We start from the raw sequence: 20,436 nt of genomic DNA, 5'->3' as shown, positions 1-20,436 counted from the left end.
CTTAGTACAGTCATTCAGATTATTAATAAAGTTATAAAATTAACTGTGAGCGCTATTGGCTATTATAGCAAAAGATCACCTGCCAGCAAGGCAGTGAAATCAAAATACACCGAAGAGCCAAAGAAACTGGTGCCTCTGCCTTGTATCGTGTGAGACCCCCCCCCCCCCCCCAAAAAAAAAAAAAAAAAAAAAAAAAAAAAAAAAAAAAAAAAAAAAAAACACGCAGAAGTGGTGTAACAGGACGTGGCATGGACTCGACAGGGGAGGTCCACTGTGAACTCGAAAACGATTTTAAATTTTAAAATGCCCTTTTATTGGCAAATTCAATAACATACCAACACACAAAAAAATGGTTCAAATGGCTCTGAGCACTATGGGACTTAACTTCTGAGGTCATCAGTCCCCTAGAACTTAGAACTACTTAAACCTAACTAACCTAAGGACATCACACACACCCATGCCCAAGGCAGGATTCAAACCTGCGACCGTGGCGGTCGCGCGGTTCCAGACTGTAGCGTCTAGAACCGCTCGGCCACCCCGGCCGGCACCAACACATACCTATCGAATTCACTATTATACATCTTCACAAATAACTTTAGCAAAAAGATTTGACATCAACAACCATGATTAACGAATTAATGAAGTAGTGTTGGAGGGAACTGACACCACGAATCCTGCAGGGTTGTCCGTAAATCCGCCTCAACAGCACGTAGCAATGCTCAATAATGTTCATGTCTGGGGAGTTTGGAGGCCAGTGGAAGTGTGTAAACTCAGAAGAGTGTTCCTGGAGCCACTTTATAGCAATTCTGGACGTGTGTGGTGTCGCATTGCCCTGCTGTAATTGCCCAAGACCGTCGAAATGTACAATGGTCAAGAATGGATGCAGGTGATCAGACAGGATGTTTATGTACGTGTCACCTGTCACAGTCGTATCTAGACGTATCAGGGGTCCCATATCACTCCAACTGCACATGCCCCACACCATTACAGAGCCTCCACCAACTTGAACAGCCCCTCGCTAACATGCAGGGCCCATGGATTCATGAAGTTTTCTTCGTACCCGTACACGTCCATCCGCTCGATACGATCTGAAACGAGACTCGTCGGCCCAGGCAACATGTTTCCAGTCATCAACAATCCAATGTTGGTGTTGACGAGCAAAGGCGAGGCGTAAAGCTTTGTGTCGTGCTGTCGTCAAGGCTCCGAAAGCCCATATCGATGATGTTTCGTTGAATGATCCGCACGCTGACACTTGTTGATGCCCCGGCATTGAAATCTGCGGAATTTTCGGAAGAGTTGCACTTCTGTCATGTTGAATGATTCTTTTCACTCGTCGTTGGTCCCGCCCTTGCGGGACCTTTTTCCGGCCGCAGCGATGTCGGGGATTTGATGTTTTACGGGATTCCTTTTATTCATGGTACACCCGTGAAATGGTCGTACAGGAAAATCCCGAATTCGTCGCTATCTCGGAGATGCTCTGTCCCACAGCTCGTGCGCCGACTATAGCACCACGTTCAAACTCAGTTGAATCTTGATAGCCTGCCATTGTTGTAGCAGTAACCGATCTAACAGCTGTGACAGACACTTGTCTTGTATAGGTGTACTTTGCCTGATTGCATAACCCTGTGTTTGAAAATACGCATGCCTATACCAGTTTCTTTGGCGCTTCAGTGTGGAACCGCCTTAATGGAACTAAATTAAGTGCTCAATTAGACGAAATAACAGTTAAAACATTTATATCTGTCTACAGCCGGCAATACAGACATTAAATACATTGGCTTGAGTCCACTGTACAGCAAACGGAGACAAACAAAATACGTAACGCAATAGTAGCACATTCAAATGCAGTAGAGCAGTAAACAACTAGCGATAAAGTGCATACATGAAATTACTGGCCGATTGTTTTACAAACAGAACAGTGAGGTACCCTATGTTCCCTTTTGTTTTTGTCTTGTTTTTGAATTAGCTGCGGACTTCGTTCCGCTGGGTGGCACACAGGACAGTACAGCAAGGCCATCTTCTGGGTTGGTTCAAATGGCTCTGAACACTATGGGACTTAACATCTATGGTCATCAGTCCCCTAGAACTTAGAGCTACTTAAACCTAACCAACCTAAGGACATCACACAACACCCAGTCATCACGAGGCAGAGAAAATCCCTGACTCCGCCGGGAATCGAACCCGGGAACCCGGGTGCGGGAAGCGAGAACGCTACCGCACGATCACGAGCTGCGGACCATCTTCTGGGCTTCCTCTGGAATTTAGTACGATAATATTTATGAAATGACTATTAGCAAGTGGCTGACAGTTCGAATTCCAACCGGCGTCTAGCGCCAACAATACAAACGCCAAGCTGACTTGACACGATGTTCAGATCACAGGTATGTCAACACATCAGCGGCCACAGCGGACACCGAACTATACACCGTTCCATTGACTAGCCAAAACTCCCTAAGTATATGGCATACGGCGCCGCCTCCCTGTCCCTGGCGGGAAGGCGTTCTTACGTTGCCCAGCAACTAGTCAGGAACATTCGCCTTGTGTGGCTTTATCTGTACAAGGGAGCAGCCCCAATATGGAAGGAATGCTGTTCAGTTGTGTCTTTCCAACTAGACAGAGATCTAGAAACAGTTGTAGATGAATTTCTGATCAAAGCACGAATAATAGTTAAAGTCACTCGATTTTGACAAAAGTGATGACTGATTTGTAAACAATGCCCTGAAGATTCCTGGTGATAATACCCTGTAACACATCCTCTTTTCTCAATGGCACACATTGTCAGTTATACAATGTATCTTTGTCAAAAGTATTGTGTGTTCACAACGTCCTGACTCAGGAACTCCTCGTTTTGGATCAGCGGAAGTCAGTGGAAGTCGGTCGATTTTGGGTTCCTAATATTTTGTGTACGGTTGCTGTCAACACTGTCGATCTAACGGTACAATATCCGTGTGTAGTGTAGCCATCAAGTATTGACTGTCGTGCTGTGATTAACAAACCAGTAAGCACACGCATGAGTAAAGTGCGGATTGTTCCCCTTCACTGCCAATGTGCAGCGACTAATGTCAGTGATTAACGAAAGCTACCACAGCCTGTCCATAAAATTCTTCTGGGTTTGAGGCCGCATTATCATCTGTAAAATTTCGACGTTTCGGCGACTGTTGCAAGGCGCCTTCCTCAGGGTGTATTGCTAACGCTGTTAGTTAGCAGTACAACCTGAGGAAGGCGCCTCGCAACAGTCGCCGAAATGTTGGAATTTTACACATGAGAATGCGGCCTCAAACCCAGAAGAATTTTATTGACTGTGACAACGGCTGCGGAAGCCTAGGTTTACATCTACCACAGCCTGTTTAGAGAACTGGCATTTGTAAATGACTGTAGAACGATTGTACTGCTGACAACGTAAATTTCGTGTAAGGATCGTGAAGACAAGGCTAGAGAAATTAAGACTCATAAAAAGGCATATAGACAGTCGTTTTCTCCTGTTCCATTTACGAGTGGAATAGGAAAGGGAATGACTAGTAGTGGTACATGATACCCTCTACATACAACAAATGGTGGCTTGTGGAGTACGTATGTAGTCGTATGTAGGTCCCATGATGAACTAGGAACAGCCTCTTCACTTATTTTGATATCTAATATTGTAAAAAGTAAAGAAATAATGGCTGCATACAGTGTGTTAACTAGGAAAATTTTGCCGTTACCTATACGAGTGAGTACCGGCCAACATCACTGGCCTTGCGACGATTTTCACCGTCACTGGGCAGCACCAGCACCAAGTGTCTTCTTGTCTTGGAAAAACTGTACGAACATAGAAAAACAAAGAGTAGTGATCCCACAATGACCATGGCCCCAAGTCCTATCACACTTGCACGAAGAATGAAGAATGCACACCATCACATGTATTCACCACAGATATAGACTCCTATTGAGAAATTAATGTGCTCCTGCAAACTCCGCACTAAAAGCTATTCAGCACCACCAACAGTCATGCACTGTAGCCAACACACTCACAACTGTAGGAACGCACCCACACTGATAACATATATCATTTTCTAAAATCTATGCATGTAGTCAGTGTATATGCTTTGTCAAATTTCCCTGCATATTTTATATGAAAGCTAAAACGGGTACAGAAGAAACTGAAGAAGTATTGTGTCGGGATTCGCCACAGTCAACCTAGCACAAACTATGGCTTTAAACAATGAGGCTCAGTGTACTTCGCACCAGTTCCAAACGGTTAGCGCTGATTGCGTCTGACCAGTTCGGTCCAGAAAGAAATAAGGATATAGAAGACTTAGTTCACACTTTGAAAACCCCTAAGGCGAAAAAAATTACAGAATTTTCATTGATAATTGTTACATCTCTGGCTGTCGGTTCCTCACACACCAGGCAGGCCGTGTGGGCAGACTCCACGCCAGGAGAACGGGGTAAACTGATCTCATCAACATCAAGATATCTTCCTTGTATGGTCTGTGCTGTTTACCACGGGGTTACGCATCGCCTCCACAGCGTCTGGAGGCGGCAACCTCGCCGACAGTCAGCTCACTGTCGCAGCATACAGCGCTGTCGATAGGGCACTATTTTGCTGCGCCAGTTCACGTGACTTCGGAGCGCCACATAGATATCTATGCGTTCCCAACTATTCAGGTTACTGCCGGACTGTACGAAGTCAGTTACGCCCTACGCCTCAAGTCGGCCGTAAATGCAGTTCCATCAGGCCACATCAGCAGTTAGGTCCCCTCTTGGCAGTACCACTGCAGCAGTGATCCAACTAATTTATTTACTGATCAACAGTTTAACCCAAAGGGCACAGTATTTACCAAAAATTTTCTACAAGTGTCTCTTATTCACAAGCCAGAAAAATACATTACACAATACCTTTCTAATTGAATTAGGTGCAAACAAGAATTTCTTGTAACTTCTATACTAACTGTAAGCACTTCAATAATAAAAGGTAAAATCAGTTTCATTTAACAAAAGGCACTTGAAAAATAAAGGTGAAATAAGTTTCTTTTAAATAGGTCACATGGGCAAGCGGAATAGGACAATACACATAACTTCCAATTTCTGCTACCCATCAAGTATTTCTCTTTAACATGTACATAAGTTCAACTCCCGCTGCGCGTAAGGTGTAATTCAAAACACTAGTCTCCTTCCTTTATGGTTTTGAAGGTAAATATATAAGCAGTATAGCAAACGGAACAGACGCCTTGGCATCCCAATGCAGAGGAAATTTAACTTAATGCAAGATCCTCACTCACTGCAACCCGAAGAACTCAGTGGCCGCCGTATCGGTTGCCATTTTCTCTGCGGCCAAAAGAACCTCCCCTTCCCTCTGGTACTGGTTGGCCAAGGCGTCATACTCCAGACATCGATTTAGACAAGGAGTAGGTGCCTGCAGCACTGCTGCAACAGAAAAGCACAAACACACAGCCACAGCCAAAAGAAATAATGTTAACAGCCCCAGAATATAGTAAGATAAAATTCTGCAAAGATAGATCACATCAAGTCAAATGCAAATAAAAATGGTTCAAAGAATTAACTGTAGACCTCAATTTCAAAATAATATGTAAAATAGCCCCAGCACAAACAGACTAGTTTTAAAAGGGCAATGATAAGTCAATATCATAATATTATTACACCAGTACGTCGCAGTTCCAATACAATATTGGCACTCATAAAAAAAGGTAGAAGCTAGCGATAACACGGGTAGGCCTGAGTGCAAAACTAGAAAGCTTGAATGTCTACTTCTTCAATAGACAGCTGCGTGGTACATAGTTCAGCTCCACTAACTAAAATGAATAACACATTGCTCAGCGTCCTGTGTAGAAGACCATGGCCCATTGACGTCTCAAGAACTTGCAATAACAGGCCCGCTTCCGCACTCCAAGCCACATACACCGGTAAAATCCAGCTAACTCCGCGCAAACACAAGTTTCACTCTCTGAGCAGCGACACGTACCGGCCGTTCCGAAGTCAAAACCCAATCTGCCCGCCAGCCCACCAGCGCCACCACCGGCCAACGAGGCAAAGATAAGCAACGCCAGAGGGAAACAATCGATCCGGGTGAATATTCATCCAAGGACATTATACACTGAAGCGCAAAAGAAACTGCTATAGGCATGCATATTCAAATTCAGATATATGTAAACAGGCAGAATACGACGCTGCAATCTGCAACGCCTGTGTAAGACAACAAGTGTCTAGCGCAGTTGTTACACCTGTTACTGCTGCTACAATGGCACTTTATCAAGATTTAAGTGAGTTTGAACGTGGTGCTATAATCGGCGCACGAGCGATGGGACACAACATATCCGAGGCAGCGATGATGTGGGGATTTTCCTGTACGACCATTTGACGAGTGTGCCATGAATATCAGGAATGCGGTAAAACATCAAATCTCCGACATCGCTGCGGCCGGAAAAAGATCCTGCAAGAACAGGACCAACGACGACTGAAGAGGATCGTTCAACGTGACAGAAGTGCAATCCTTCTGCAAAGTGCTTCAGATTTCAGTGCTGGACCATCAACGGGCGAACCATTCAACGGAACATCATCGATGTGGACTTTCGGAGCCGAAGGCCCACTCGTGTACCGCTGATGACTGCACAACTCAAAGCTATATGTCCGACAGGGCCTGTCAACACCGACATTGGGCTGTTGATGACTAGAAACATGTTGCCTGGTCTGGAGAAAACCTCATGAACCCATTGACACTGCATGTCGGCTGGGAACTGTTAGAGCTGGTGGAGGCTCTGCAATGGTGTGGGGTGTGTGCAGTTGGAGTGATATGGGACCCCTGATAAGTCTAGATAAGACGCTTGACAGGTAACGCGTACGTAAGCATCTCGTCTTACCACCTGCATCCATTTTTGTCCATTGTGCATTCCGACGGATTTGGGCAATTCCAGCAGGACAATGTGACACCCCACACATTCAGAATTGTTACAGAGCGGCTCCAGAAACATTCTTCTGAGTTTAAACACTTCCGCTGGCCACCAGACTCCCCAGACATGAACGTTATTGAACAGATCTGGGTTTTCTTGCAACATGCTGTTCAGAAGAGATCTTCACCCCCTCGTACTCTTAGGCATATATGTACACCCCTGCAGGGTTCATGGTGTCAGTTCTCTCCAGCACTACTTCAGACATGCCACGTCAAGTTGTGGCATTTCTACTTGCTCACTGGGGCCCTACACGAAATTAGGCAGGTGTAACAGTTTCTTTGGCTCTTCAGTGTAATTCAGTTATGGTTTTGTTAGTAAAAAGTTATTCTTTTAGTGTCTTAGATTACTCTTCAGTATGAGCATGCTTTATTGGCGTTGAGGAAACGCTTTTTGTGCGGCGTTACAGTGGGTTAGCATATAGAGGTCTTCTGTTTTCTCCCTCTCTCGTCTACTGTACATCATTAGCGACGAGGAAAAGGTTTTTTCAGTGTTATTCTATATCCGCCATACTTTGTTGGTGAAGAGTTTGTTGCCATGTGGGACAAGTGCGTTTTGACGTTACCATCTTTCACAGATTTCGTGTTTCATTGTTATTTCAGTCTGGTTTTAGAGTTTTTCTGTGTATTGGTTTGTTTTCTGGAGCAGGTCTTGTTTTCATATTGCTCGTTGTGTGCTAGTTAGTTTTACTGGGGATGTGTTTTCACGCTTTTTCAGTTGCCCCCTGTCAGAGGGCAGTGTTTTTCGCATTCAAGGTTCCTCTACGTGCATACGGGTTTCTGGCCTTGCGGCAAGTTTCTCAATAGTTGTCTTTTCTGCTTAGTTCAGGCAGTTCACTAAGGTGTGTGCCAGACTGAATTCTCGTTTCCACTGCTGGTCTACGTTATTTACAGTGTTGAAAGGTTAAAGTTTCTTTTTCGCTTACAGTTTTCTCATGCACTGTCTACGTGTTCAAGTATATCGTAATGTCTGTCTCATTATCAGAGCAAGTATTGTCTCAAATCGTTCACTTGCAGGATCAGCAAATTCAGGGGTTGCTACAGTATGTAACTGAGCTTACTCAGGTTTAAGCTACTGCAGCTGCGTCTCGCAGGCCGTTCCAGCATCAGCTCCGCTTTTCGTGTGCTCGACGGTCAGATAAAGAACTGGGGTCTGTACTTTCAACAGTAGGAGTTGCACTTCAACGCCTTCAGCACGAAAGTTGGACATTCATGATTCTGCTGCGTGTATACATAAACTCTGCGTCTGAGATGTTATTATCGCGAGTAGTAACGAGCGAGCAGTTCAGGGGAGTCGTAAGTGGTCGGACGCTGGGTGCGGTGGAAAGAAGCCGCACGGCATGAGAGGTCGCAGCCTGCCGTGATCGTACTAGCAGCGCCAGAGGAGAGTTTGATATTGAATGAGAATTTTTTGCTAATTTGCCTTTTCGCTGCACGTAGCTGTTGTTTGCGTGTGCACTGGCGGGATTTTGTCAGATGTATGTATGGATAAACTCAGAATAATATTCGTATCTTTGTTGTGGCCAAAAAAGTGTTTTTTTAAAAAAAAAAAAAAGTATAGACATTGTGGAGTAATTAAAAGCCCATGTTAAGTTTGTCAGCATTTAAATCATCAATTTTATGAATATAGCAAATTAAAAGTTTTTATTGGTTTCTTTCATTTTTCTTTACATCGTTTAAGGTTAGTTGATCAAACCGCTCCTGATAATTCAGTTTCTATGTATAAAAGTATGCCAGTAATTGTTGCAATTAGTCCATGGATTGCGATCCACATGGATCGCAGTATTGCTTTTTGAAATATTTTAGCGTGTTGCTGATCACACAGTTGCAGCGGCAAGACGGGGTAAGTTTTCTGTTGAACACAGGAGCATTACAGAACAGTTGTTAGGAGACATCAGAGGATGTGAATTTTAAAATTTTTCCAGCGTTTTGATTGTTCAAACAAATTTCTGGTTTCCAGCCGGTCGTCGTTCAATACTTCGCACGATATTTCAACTGGGCACTTGCCAGTAATCTTCAGGTGAGCCGTCGCAGACTGGCGAAAACGTCCTCCGTTCCGCAATATATAGCGTACTGTAACTATTCTGCGCATGCGACGAAAACTTGATAGATGAACCACACTGCCTGCCGGCAGCGTCCTCGCTGGTGGAATAGCGGAACTCAGTCGCCCTCTGCGTTGCTGTTTGTCACGGCCGTCGAGGCACTGTCGTCTTCGATTTGAGCAAATCGTGGAGATGATGGGATTCCATGCACTGTCCAGCTGGTAGCCGCTGTCACGGTTTAACAGATTTTCCGCTAGTCGTATTTCTACGGATTCTTTAATAATGGAGTCCCAGAAAGGCGTTGCTGTGGAAGATATCATTGTTTTCCCATACTCCATTGAATGTCCAGTAGAAATACAATGTTCAGCAATAGCGGACTTGCTCGGCTGCCAAAGGCGGGTGTAACGTTGATATTCAGTGCAGCGTTCTTTCACGGTGCGTGTGGTGTGACCTATGTATGCCATACCACATTGGCACGGTATCTTGTAAATTCCGGCCTTTCGTAGTAACAGATTGTCCTTAACAGATCCCACAAGGTCCGCAATCTTTTACCTGAAATTTTCGGAGGATTCCTGCTATTTTAAACGAAGTGTTGCCAACGAAAGGAAGAAAAGCTAAAGATTGTTTCGGCATGTTCTCCTCTTTATTCACTTCCTGCTTCTTAGTTTTAACTGTTAGTGCCCTTCTTGGATGTCCTGGTTCGAAGGAAGAATGATGGTTCTCTAGGGCATTCAGTTTACTGGAAACCCATTCATACTGATTTGTACCTGCAAGCATCGAGTTGCCATCAGCCATCGCAAACCATGAGTTTGCTTAAAACACTTGTTCATAGAGCTCATACTGTCTCAGATCTAGATAGCTTACCTCAACAACCCGCCCATCTAAAGACAGTATTCAGCGAAACTGGGTATTCCATCCGGCAGATTAACAGGGCACAACACTGAAGCTGACACTCATACAGTACATATACAGGGTTATGCAGGTTAGATTCCGTTTACTGATAGCTCCAGTTGCTTATCGAGTCCATTTTCACTGACGAACATCGGCATATTTGTTGTAGCTACACATATATTAGTTGCATAATCGTTAAAATGCAAATGTAAGTGCGCTCTCCGTCAGGAATGAGTTTTTTCGATTTGGTGAACTTTTATAAGGTGATGTCCTTATTGACTCGACGTGCATATTTCATTTTCGTCATATTAAATGTTCACAAGCACTGAAGTTTTTATTTACGTATACCACAGACAGAACACGATAAGTAGCATATGGACAACAGAGGAAATGTAGGTTTTAATAGATATAATGTAAGAATTTCACTAGGGAGGTCCATTTTCGTGAACAACGAGTATGGCTTGAGACTTGCGAGCCAAATACAGCCTACAACTGCCGCTGGAGAGCGCTGAGGGCCCAAAATCACATTAACCAGCTCCTCCCGTGAGCCGACAGCGCTGTCTCTTGTGAAGCTGTATATCCCATCTCCAAGCACGTCAACGGTAAGTGCCTTGCTCTCGTGTGGTGACGGCTTAAGCGATGCCGAGAAGAATGAAAGTAGAATATGGCAACTTGTTGCAAAGAACACATGCAGGTTTCTGCTGAACAATATGTATTGAATTTGTGTCTGTTTGACAACAGAAATAAAGATTATTACGACAGAAACATATGTGGTACAACCTTAAGTGGAATATGTGTACGGTAAAGGAATATGGGCATATACAACAGTGGCAGAAATTAAACAGAAAATAAAAACTCTTCGTTCACAGTACTGCCGAGCAAGACTTGACATTGAGACCTCGAAGAGGAATATTGCTGATAGTGAGGAGGTTATGTACCAGATTTATACACACATCAAAAAACGTTTTGCATCACTTCGATTCCTAGAGTTCCGGAACCTGTACAGAAAATTGGAATAGAGATCAACATAAACATCATTTCCGCCCTATTTATTGCTCATGAAAACCACACATTGCATGTTATACCACCATACAGCGAGACCTTCATATGTGGTGGCCCAGATTGCTGTACACACCGGTACCTCTATTACCCAATAGCACGTCCTCTTGCATTGATGCATGCCTGTATTTGTCGTGGCTTCCACAAATTCATCAAGGCACTGTAGGTCCAGATTGTCCCACTCCTCAACAGCGATTCGGCGTAGATCCCTCAGAGTGGTTGGTGGGTCATGTCGTCCATAAGCAGCCCTTTTCAATCTATCCCAGGCATGTTCGATAGGGTTCATGTCTGGAGAACATGCTGGCCACTCTAGTCGAGCGATGTCGTTATCCTGAAGGAAGTCATTCACAAGATGTGCACGATGGGGGGCGCATTATAGTCCATGAAGACGAATGCCTCGCCACTATGCTGCCGATACGGTTGCACTATCGGTTGGAGGATGGCATTCATGCATCGTACAGCCTTTACGGCGCTTTCCATGACAACCAGCGGCGTATGTCGGTCCCACGTAAGCCCACTCCAAAACAGCAGAGAACTTCCACCTTGCTGCACTCGCTGGACATTGTGTCTAAGGTGTTCAGCCTGACTGGGTTGCCTCCAAACACGTCTCCGACGATTGTCTGGTTGAAGGCATATGCGACACTCATCGGTGAAGAGAACGTATTGCCAATCCTGAGCGGTCCATTTAGCATGTTGTTGGGCCCATCTGTACCGCGCTGCATGGTGTCGTGGTTGCAATGATGGACGTCGCCATGGACGTCTGGAGTGAATTGCGCATCAATGCAGGCAGCCCTGTTGCGTACAGTTTGAGTCGTAAGACGACATCCTCTGGCTGCACGAAACGCGTTATTCGACACGGTGACGTTGCTGTCAGGGTTCCTCCGTGCCATAATCGTAGGTGGCTGTCATCCACTCCAGTAGTAGCCCTTGGGCGGTCTGAGCGAGACATGTCATCGGCAGTTCCCGTATCTCCTGCATGTCCGAACAACATCGCTTCGGTTCAATCCGAGATGCTTGAACACTTCCCTTGTTGAGAACCCTTCCTGGCACAAAGTAACAATGCGGACCTGATCGAACAGCGGTATTGACCGTCTAGGCATGATTGAACTACAGACAACATGAGCCGTGTACCTCCTTTCTGGTGGAATGACTGGAACTGATCAGATGTCGGGGCCCTCTGTTTAATTGGCGCTGCTCTTGCATGGTTGTTTACATCTTTCGGCGGGTTTAGTGACATCTCAGAACAGTCAAAGGGACTGTGTCTGTGATACAATATCCATAGTCAACGCCTTATCTTCAGGAGTTCTGGGAACCGGGGTGATGCAAATCTTTTGTTGATGTGTGTAGTTTTCTTGACAAACTTCGATCCACCAGTGGCAAGCAATATTTGAGTAGCTGATAACTTCTCAGAAGAATTAATTGATTGTCTCATCAAAATGTCCTGGTTTCGCGATTTCTGTTGCACAAGATCCGGTGGAAATCGATAATTATCCTCGCTCATAGTCATTTAATTTGGATACGAGTATTTGTCATCATAAAAAACTTATTTTCGAAGATATGTCAAGCTTCCCCTCACCTCTCACTTGCTCTTCTATTTTTGCATCTATTGTTGCCGTTTCAGTCTATCCGTGGTGTTCACTGCCACAGTATGTAATGTAGTGACTGTAGGTAAAAAACAAATTGCTGATTTCCTTTTAGCACTAAACGTCATGACACCTTGCTCTCTGTGCATACAGCAGGGCACAGACGTGGGCTTTGTGTAGCATGTAACTGCATGCGACTTCCTGGTTGCTTTAGTGCACGATTTGTTGCGAGCTTTGAGATCTACTGTATGTAAATAGACACTTCAGAGAGCGACACAGAGAGGGAGTCAACTGAAACTACTCTGGTACTGAGCCGTCTACGTCAGCACCAATGCTGCTGACTGAAATAGTCATGTGTCCCTCTTCCTCCAACCCCCTCTGGTGAATTATTATTAATAAGGGATACGGCCCATAGGTCAAACACACTCATTCCTGAATATCTCTGATTCTGATCAATGTATTCCACCAGCCAAGAATTATTACAATGACTCGGTACTCTATGGCCTTCATCTAAAGACTCATTTTCGACTCAGCCACTGCCGACTCACACTACAACAATGAGCCGACCTCTATTTGGTATCACTCATCTCCGCAACTATACCACCAAACCACTACTTCAGTGGAACTCACTCACACAGCAGTTTTCCTTCACTGACTACTCATGCAAACACTTGTGTATTTGTAAATACCTGGAGGTGCAGATACAAACTGTGCATTCCTATCTAGAGTACAGAAGGGAGCTTCATATTCTTGTGTAATCGTGTAGACATATAACAAGTGGCCAGTAGACATCAAGTAGGAAATTAAAAAGGCTAGGATATTGAATTATAAATTAAAACAGTACCTTATTAGCCTCTCCTACTATAATTTATAAGAAAGTACGTGTGATAGGCATGCGTTGCAGTGCGTCTTTTCATTTCTAAGTTAGTACACACATACAAAGCAGACAGATTTACGTACTGAAAATAAATGAAAGATAATGATTTTTTTGTGTGTTAAAGTAATTTGAAAAAAAGTTTATTCATGCGCTTCAGGATGTACAATATTCTTGGTCTTTCCATCTTCTGAAAAAAAAAGTTTTTCGCATGTCCCACCCCGAGTTTTCAATAGCACTGAGGTCTAAAAAGTCATGGGATACCACCTAATATCGTGTAGACTCTCCTTTCGCCTAGCGTAATGCAGCAACTCGACGTGGCATGGACTCAACAAGTCGGTGGAATTCCCTTGCAGAAATAGTGAGCCATGATGCCTCTATAGCCGTCCATAATCGCGAAGATGTTGCCAGTGTAGTACGTTGTGCAATGCCCGCCCTGTTGGCCGTGCGATCTAACGCACAGCTTTCTGAGCGGGAAGAAGCGCCTGGTTCAAAATGGCTCTGAGCACTATGGGACTTAACATCTATGGTCATCAGTCCCCTAGAACTCAGAACTGCTTAAACCTAACTAACCTAAGGACATCACACAACACCCAGTCATCACGAGGCAGAGAAAATCCCTGACCCCGCCGGGAATCGAACCCGGGAACCCGGGCGTGGGAAGCGAGAACGGAGCGCCTGGTCCCCGACACGAATCCACCCAGCGGATTTGTGTCGAGGTCCGGTGAACCGCCCAGTCTGTGGATGGTTTTTAGGCGGTTTTCCATCTGCCTCGGCGAATGCGGGCTGGTTCCCCTTATTCCGCCTCAGTTACACTATTTTGGCGATTGCTGCGCAAACAAGTTCTCTACATCACCATTATTCTACCACGCAAACACAGGGGTTACACTCGTCTACTGTGAGACGTTCCCTAGGGGGTCCACCGGGGGCCGAACCACACAATAACCCTGGGTTCGGTGTGGGGCGGCGGAGGGGTGAAGTGGACTGCGGTAGTCATCGTGGGGTTGTGGACCACTGCGACTGCGGCGGAGACGGAGCCTCTCCGTCGTTTCTAGGTCCCCAGTTAACATACAATACAATACAATACAATGCTGTGCAATCAACTGACCTCTCGAGTATGTCCCATAAACGACCTAAGGGATTCATGTCGAGTGATCTGAGTGGACAAATCATTCTCTCACAGTGTCCAGAACGTTCTTCAATCCAATTGCAAGCAACTGTTGTATGAAATCGTTGCTCATGAACGACTTTAAATGGTCTCCAAGTAGCCGAACGCAACCATATCAGGTCAATGATCGGTTCAGTTGGACCAGAAGACCCAGTACATTATATGTAAAAACAGCCCACACCATTACGGATCTATCACCAGCTTGCACAGTGCCTTGTTGACAACTTAAGTCCGTGGCTCCATGAAGTCTACGTCACACACGAACCCTATCAGCTCCAACCGAAATCGGGACTCATATGACAACGCTACCGCTTACCAGTCGTCTAGGGTCCAAACGATACGGTCACGAGACCAGGAGAGGGCTGCAGGCGATGTCGTGCTGCTAGTAAAGGTACTCGCGTCGGTCGTCTGCTGCCGTAGCTCATTAACGCCAAATTTCGTATCACTGTCCTAAATGATACGTTCGTCGTACGTCTCACATTGATTTCTGCTGTTATTGCAAGCAGTGTTGCTTGTCTATTAGTACTAACAATCCTACGCAAACCCCGCTACTCTGGGTCGTCAAGGAATGGCCGTCGGCCACTCCGTTGTCCGTGGTGAGATGTAATGCCTGAAATTTGGTATTCTTGGTACACTCTTGACAATGTGGATCTCGGACTACTGAATTCCCTAACGATATGCGAAATGGAATGCCACTTGTTTCTAGCTGCAACTACCATTGTTGGTTCAAAGTCAGTAAATTCCCGTCGTGCGGCCATAATCACGTCGGAAACATTTTCACATGAAGTGTTTGTGTACCGATGATAGCCCCGTCAATGCACTGCCCTTTTGTACCTTGTGTACGTAAAACTACCGCAATTTGTATATGTGCATATCGCTATCCCATGACGTTTGTCACCTCAGAGTGTAACTGACCATGTAAAATGCATTGACTTCCCAGATTTAGGCCACTCTCGTCATTACTGCCTGTGCCTTTGCCTAGGTATGCGCAAGTCACATACATTTCACACATACATAATTTCACTTATATTTAACACATGGTATTTCACACATATTTGTACCTCATGTCATCCGTATCTATAGCGAATTTTGCCCTGCAGTTTCTTCTGAATTCTGGCGAAATGTGTAATTCTGTCAGTAACTAATCGTGTTTTCGAGAAAAAGGGCTGTCCCCGGGAATTGACTGATCCTCTGCTGTTCTAAGCCGGGTTTCCACATCCAACAAAAATGACGCCACTATAAGTGGCGCGACAGCTGATACGGCAGTGGCACCATGTACTGCTGTTTCCAAACGCACCTGTCAAAATTCATGTGGCCCTGTTATCAATATGGGATTATCTGGAATTATTTGTGCAAGCACTGGTGTTGTTATTCATGTCGTAGATGTCTGAGGTAGATGATCTCTACAGTAGCAAAGTAGAGGTGGGATGATTGTTGTCAGGGTAATGACCGATGGCTGCTCAGAAACACATCACTATTAGCCACACATTTTACTGAAGAACGTTCTATAACACTTATACCTGCACTATATTGTGACAATGCTTTCATGGGCATCTGCTGATAACAGCGAGTGGGTAGGCGCTATAAAACGAGCGGCTGTGGCCTGCTCTTACATCACACCGTCATCAGCAAAACGCCATAAATTGCTGCTTACCCTGTCCGCCAAATCATTTACGTATGTAGAGAATAACAGTGGTCCTATCACACTTGCATAGGGCACTCCTAACGATACCTCTGTCTCTGATGAACACTCGCTGTGGAGGACAGCTTACTGGGTTATTTCTCCAGAAATCGTCAAACCACTCATTAATCTGAGAACCTATTATGTATTCCCGTACGTCTTTTAGCAGTCTGCAATTGTCCGCTGTGTCATTTGCTTTACAGAAATCTATAGTTGGAGTCATGAACAATGGCGGTTGTGTTTAGGCTTGCTCTGCGCACGTCCGTCACGCATTTTCCGAGAGCCAATGAGCGTTCAGTAATGTTCTGAGCGCTCTGTTCCGTATTCCGTAGCTAATGTGAACATTAAACGTGATAGTAGAGAACTTTTCAGTGAATTTTTATTCCATTTGTTGCTAGTTGTCATCGCCGATGGTGGTGGTAAGTAATACAATCCGCATAAGCAAGGGAGACACATAAGTTGCAGGACATATGCTTTCATCGAGAGGAAAGCACGCGCATGCATGTACGGCAACTGTCGCTTGGAATCATGAGCAATGCAATCCTCGTACGTGCCTAGTAATGAGCGAACCGCCATCGTTCGAGAATCGGCTTGTAGTAATCTGGAATCTCGTTGTTGCGCTTCATCCATGATTCGCAGGACATCATGTGAAAAAAAGGGTAATCTGAATTTCGCACTGGTGATACTTTCTAAACACATGCGGATTTGTTGACTGAAGTTCTTCCTTATCAAGGAGATTTATTATATTCGAAATGAGACTATCTTGAAGATTTCTGGAGCAAATCGATGCTAAGGATATTTGTGTGTAATATTGTGTGTTTCTTCTTATGTACTCTCTGTACGCGTCTAACTGGTGCCTTACGATCCCGCTACACGCCACGCAACACTGTGCTGCGGGTTGCCGCCCTCTCAAGATCTCTGCAAGTCGACACAGCTTATGTTGCCTGCGGCAGCCGCTGTAGTATTGGGGAGCGACGCATCCACCAGACATAGTCGACACTAACTTGCGTCCATGAGTCACGTGACATTCGACAACTTCCCATTACTCCTTCGCCGGGCGAACCCTTATAGAACACCGCCCTGCAACTCGCCAGCCAGCCAGTGCGAATACCAGTCCCGACCTCGAGGCTTCTACTCATCAGAGCGCAGCGGACGCTAATAAAAACATAATCGCCAGTCCCACGGATACAGACTCTACCTACGGCAGTATTTTCTCGATAGTGACCGACAGTGAACTCTGCTTGTACATTCAACGACTGTTATCGTGTTTTTGACAAACCTTCATTACATCTAGCTACTATGTAGAGGTGTGGGCCAGCAGTTGCAGGAAGTGTTGGGGAGTGAGTACTAGGTCACCAGCATTGTGAAACTTAATGCAGGGTTGGCTCAGATGACTCATAGCATAGGGAAGTTATGCAGAAATTTTACGAAGGAGGATCAGGCAGTGATAGTGGATGGAACAGGGAACAGTCTTGATAACGACAGGGAATACGATTTAGGCGGTGACCTGGTAAAGATAGCTACTCAAACTGGTGGCACTAATGTGCGTTTCGTGCAACTGTTTCGGCGTCATGATCGGCCTCATCTTAATGAGGCTGCTAGACGCGTTAACACGGGGCTGGAGAGGGCACTGATGGCAAAGATCATGGGTCACATTTCAGAGCTGCTAGTCGGGTCTATCGGTAGATCGGGTTTCACTAGGCATGGCCTGCACCCCAATATGTATAGGAAGGAGAGGCTGGCAAAGCTTATAGGTGACAGTGTAGTGGGTGGTGGTGGGATCACTCATGGAAAAATTCCTGTAGTAGTTGCTGTAAGATCTGCACCTTTTTTAGATTGAAGTCAGCTGTAGGTATACCTGCTTAAAGGAAGTCCTTCTAAGGGCTCACCTTCAGAGGACATCATGTTTCCAAGTATAGAAGGAATTAGCATATTTCATCAAAATATAAGAGGTATCACAGACAAAATTAGTGAACTGCTTATAGATGTTGACTCTGAAATTAGTGGTATAACGGAGCACCACTTAAACAATTTGACAATTCAGAGGCTTCCTTTATCACGATACAGATTAGCTGGCTTTTTTTCAAGGAGTTCCTTGCAGGGTGAGCGAGTGCTTGTGTACGTAAAATACAGTATTCCATTTGAGTCCATAGACGTATCACGGCAATGCACAGAATAGATATTTGAATGTTGTGCAAGGGCAGCTGAATTTAATGATACTAAATTTCTAATTGTTGTTGTTTATAGGTCCCCTAACTCTGACTTCAGAGCATTTCTGCTCATGCTAGAGAGGGCTCTTGATTCACTTTGTCGGAAGTACCAGAAATTAGTTTTATGTGGTGACTTCAATATAAATATAATGGTGCAAGAAAAAGGATGTTGGTAGATCTCCTAAATTCAAATGATCTGATGCAGACTGTATTTTTTCCAACTATGGTGCAGGGGAACAGTAGCACAGCCATAAACAATATTTTTATTCATTCTTCATTACTACATGGTCATTCTGCTAGTAAAAGCGTGAACGGCCTTTCAGACCATAGTGCACAAATTTCAACACTAAAAGGCTTTTGTACTCAAACAAATGTCACATGTAATTACAAACTATGTAGGAAAGTTAATCCAACAGCAATAGAGAGTTTTTTAAACCTTGTCAAGAAACAAGAGTGGCAGGATGTTTATAGTGCCTATAACACAGATAAATATAACGCTTTCCTTAACACATTTCTCTTGCTCTTTGAGAGTTGCTTTCCATTAGAACGTTCTAAACGGGGTACTAGCAGTAATAGGCAGCTTGGGTGGCTGACTAGTGGGATAAGGATATCATTTAGAACAAAGTGGCAATTATATCAAAATGTTAGAAGTAGTCACAATCAAGCTACAATAGCTCATTACAGACAGTATCGTAAGGTGCTCAAAAATTCTATTAGGAAGGCAAAGAGTAACTGGGATGCAAGTAGAATAGCTAATTCACAGGATAAAATTAAAACCATGTGGTCAATTGTGAAGGAAGTGTATGGTCAGCAGCACAACGTCGACAATATAAAGTCTGTTCATAGTAAAAATATTTCTGTTACCGATAAATCAGATATATTTACAGTATTTAACAATCATTTTCTGAGCATTGCTGTTGAATTAAATAAAAATTTAGTTTCTACAGCGAATCATATAACTTTCTTGGCGAATGCATTTCCGAGATTGATGTCTGAAATACTCCTATGTGATCTCGACAAGATGGGGGAGATTGACTCAATAATTAAGTCACTGAAGACTAAGAACTCTCATGGATATGATGGAGTGCCTAGCAGAATAAGAAAGTACTATACTGCACATGTTAGCCCTGTATTTTCCTTTAGGAGTGGTCAGTTTACTGAAGGATTAAAGTACTCAGTAGTAAAGCCCCTTTATAAAAAGGGAGAAAAGGATAATGTAGACAATTTTAAGCATATTTCTATGCCATCAATTTTTACTAAAGTTATTGAAAAGGCTATGCATGTAAGGATAGTTGATCACACAATTTGCTGTCCAATGTACAGTTCGGCTTTAGAAGTCGTTTAACAACTGAAAATACTATATTCTTTTTTCTCTGTGAGGTACTGGATGGGTTAAACAAAAGGTTTCAAACGCTAGGCGTATTTTTTTACTGAACTAAGGCATTTAATTGTGTTGATCACAAAATATTGCTCCAGAAGTTGGACCATTATGAAGCAGTAGCACACAACTGGTTCACCTCTTACTTTAGCAACAGACAGCAAAAGTCATTATTCACAATGTTGAGAATGGCTGTGATGTAAGGGTCTGAGTGGGGTACAGTCAAGTGGGGGATGCCCCAGGGATCAGTGTTGGGGCCACTACTGTTTCTTATTTTTATAAATGATATGCCCTCTAGTATTACAAGTAACTCTAAATTATTTCTGTTTGCTGATGACACTAGCTTGGTACTAAAGATTGTTGTGTGCAACATTGGTCTGGTTTCAAATAGTACAGTTCATGACATAAGTTCATGGCTTGTAGAAAATAAACTAACGCTAAATCACAGTAAGACTCAGTTTTTACAGTTTCTAACACACAATTCAGCAAACCCTGACGTTTTAATTTCACAGAATGGACATATGAATCTGAACAGTTCAAATTTCTAGGTGTTTAGATAGACAGTAAACTGTCGTGGAAAGCCCACATTCAGGATCTCGCCCAAAGT

Source organism: Schistocerca piceifrons, chromosome 2 (assembly GCF_021461385.2).
Source record: "Schistocerca piceifrons isolate TAMUIC-IGC-003096 chromosome 2, iqSchPice1.1, whole genome shotgun sequence".
Taxonomy (NCBI): domain Eukaryota; kingdom Metazoa; phylum Arthropoda; class Insecta; order Orthoptera; family Acrididae; genus Schistocerca; species Schistocerca piceifrons.
The sequence above is the reverse complement of the archived record's forward strand: the minus strand, read 5'-3'. Positions refer to the sequence as shown.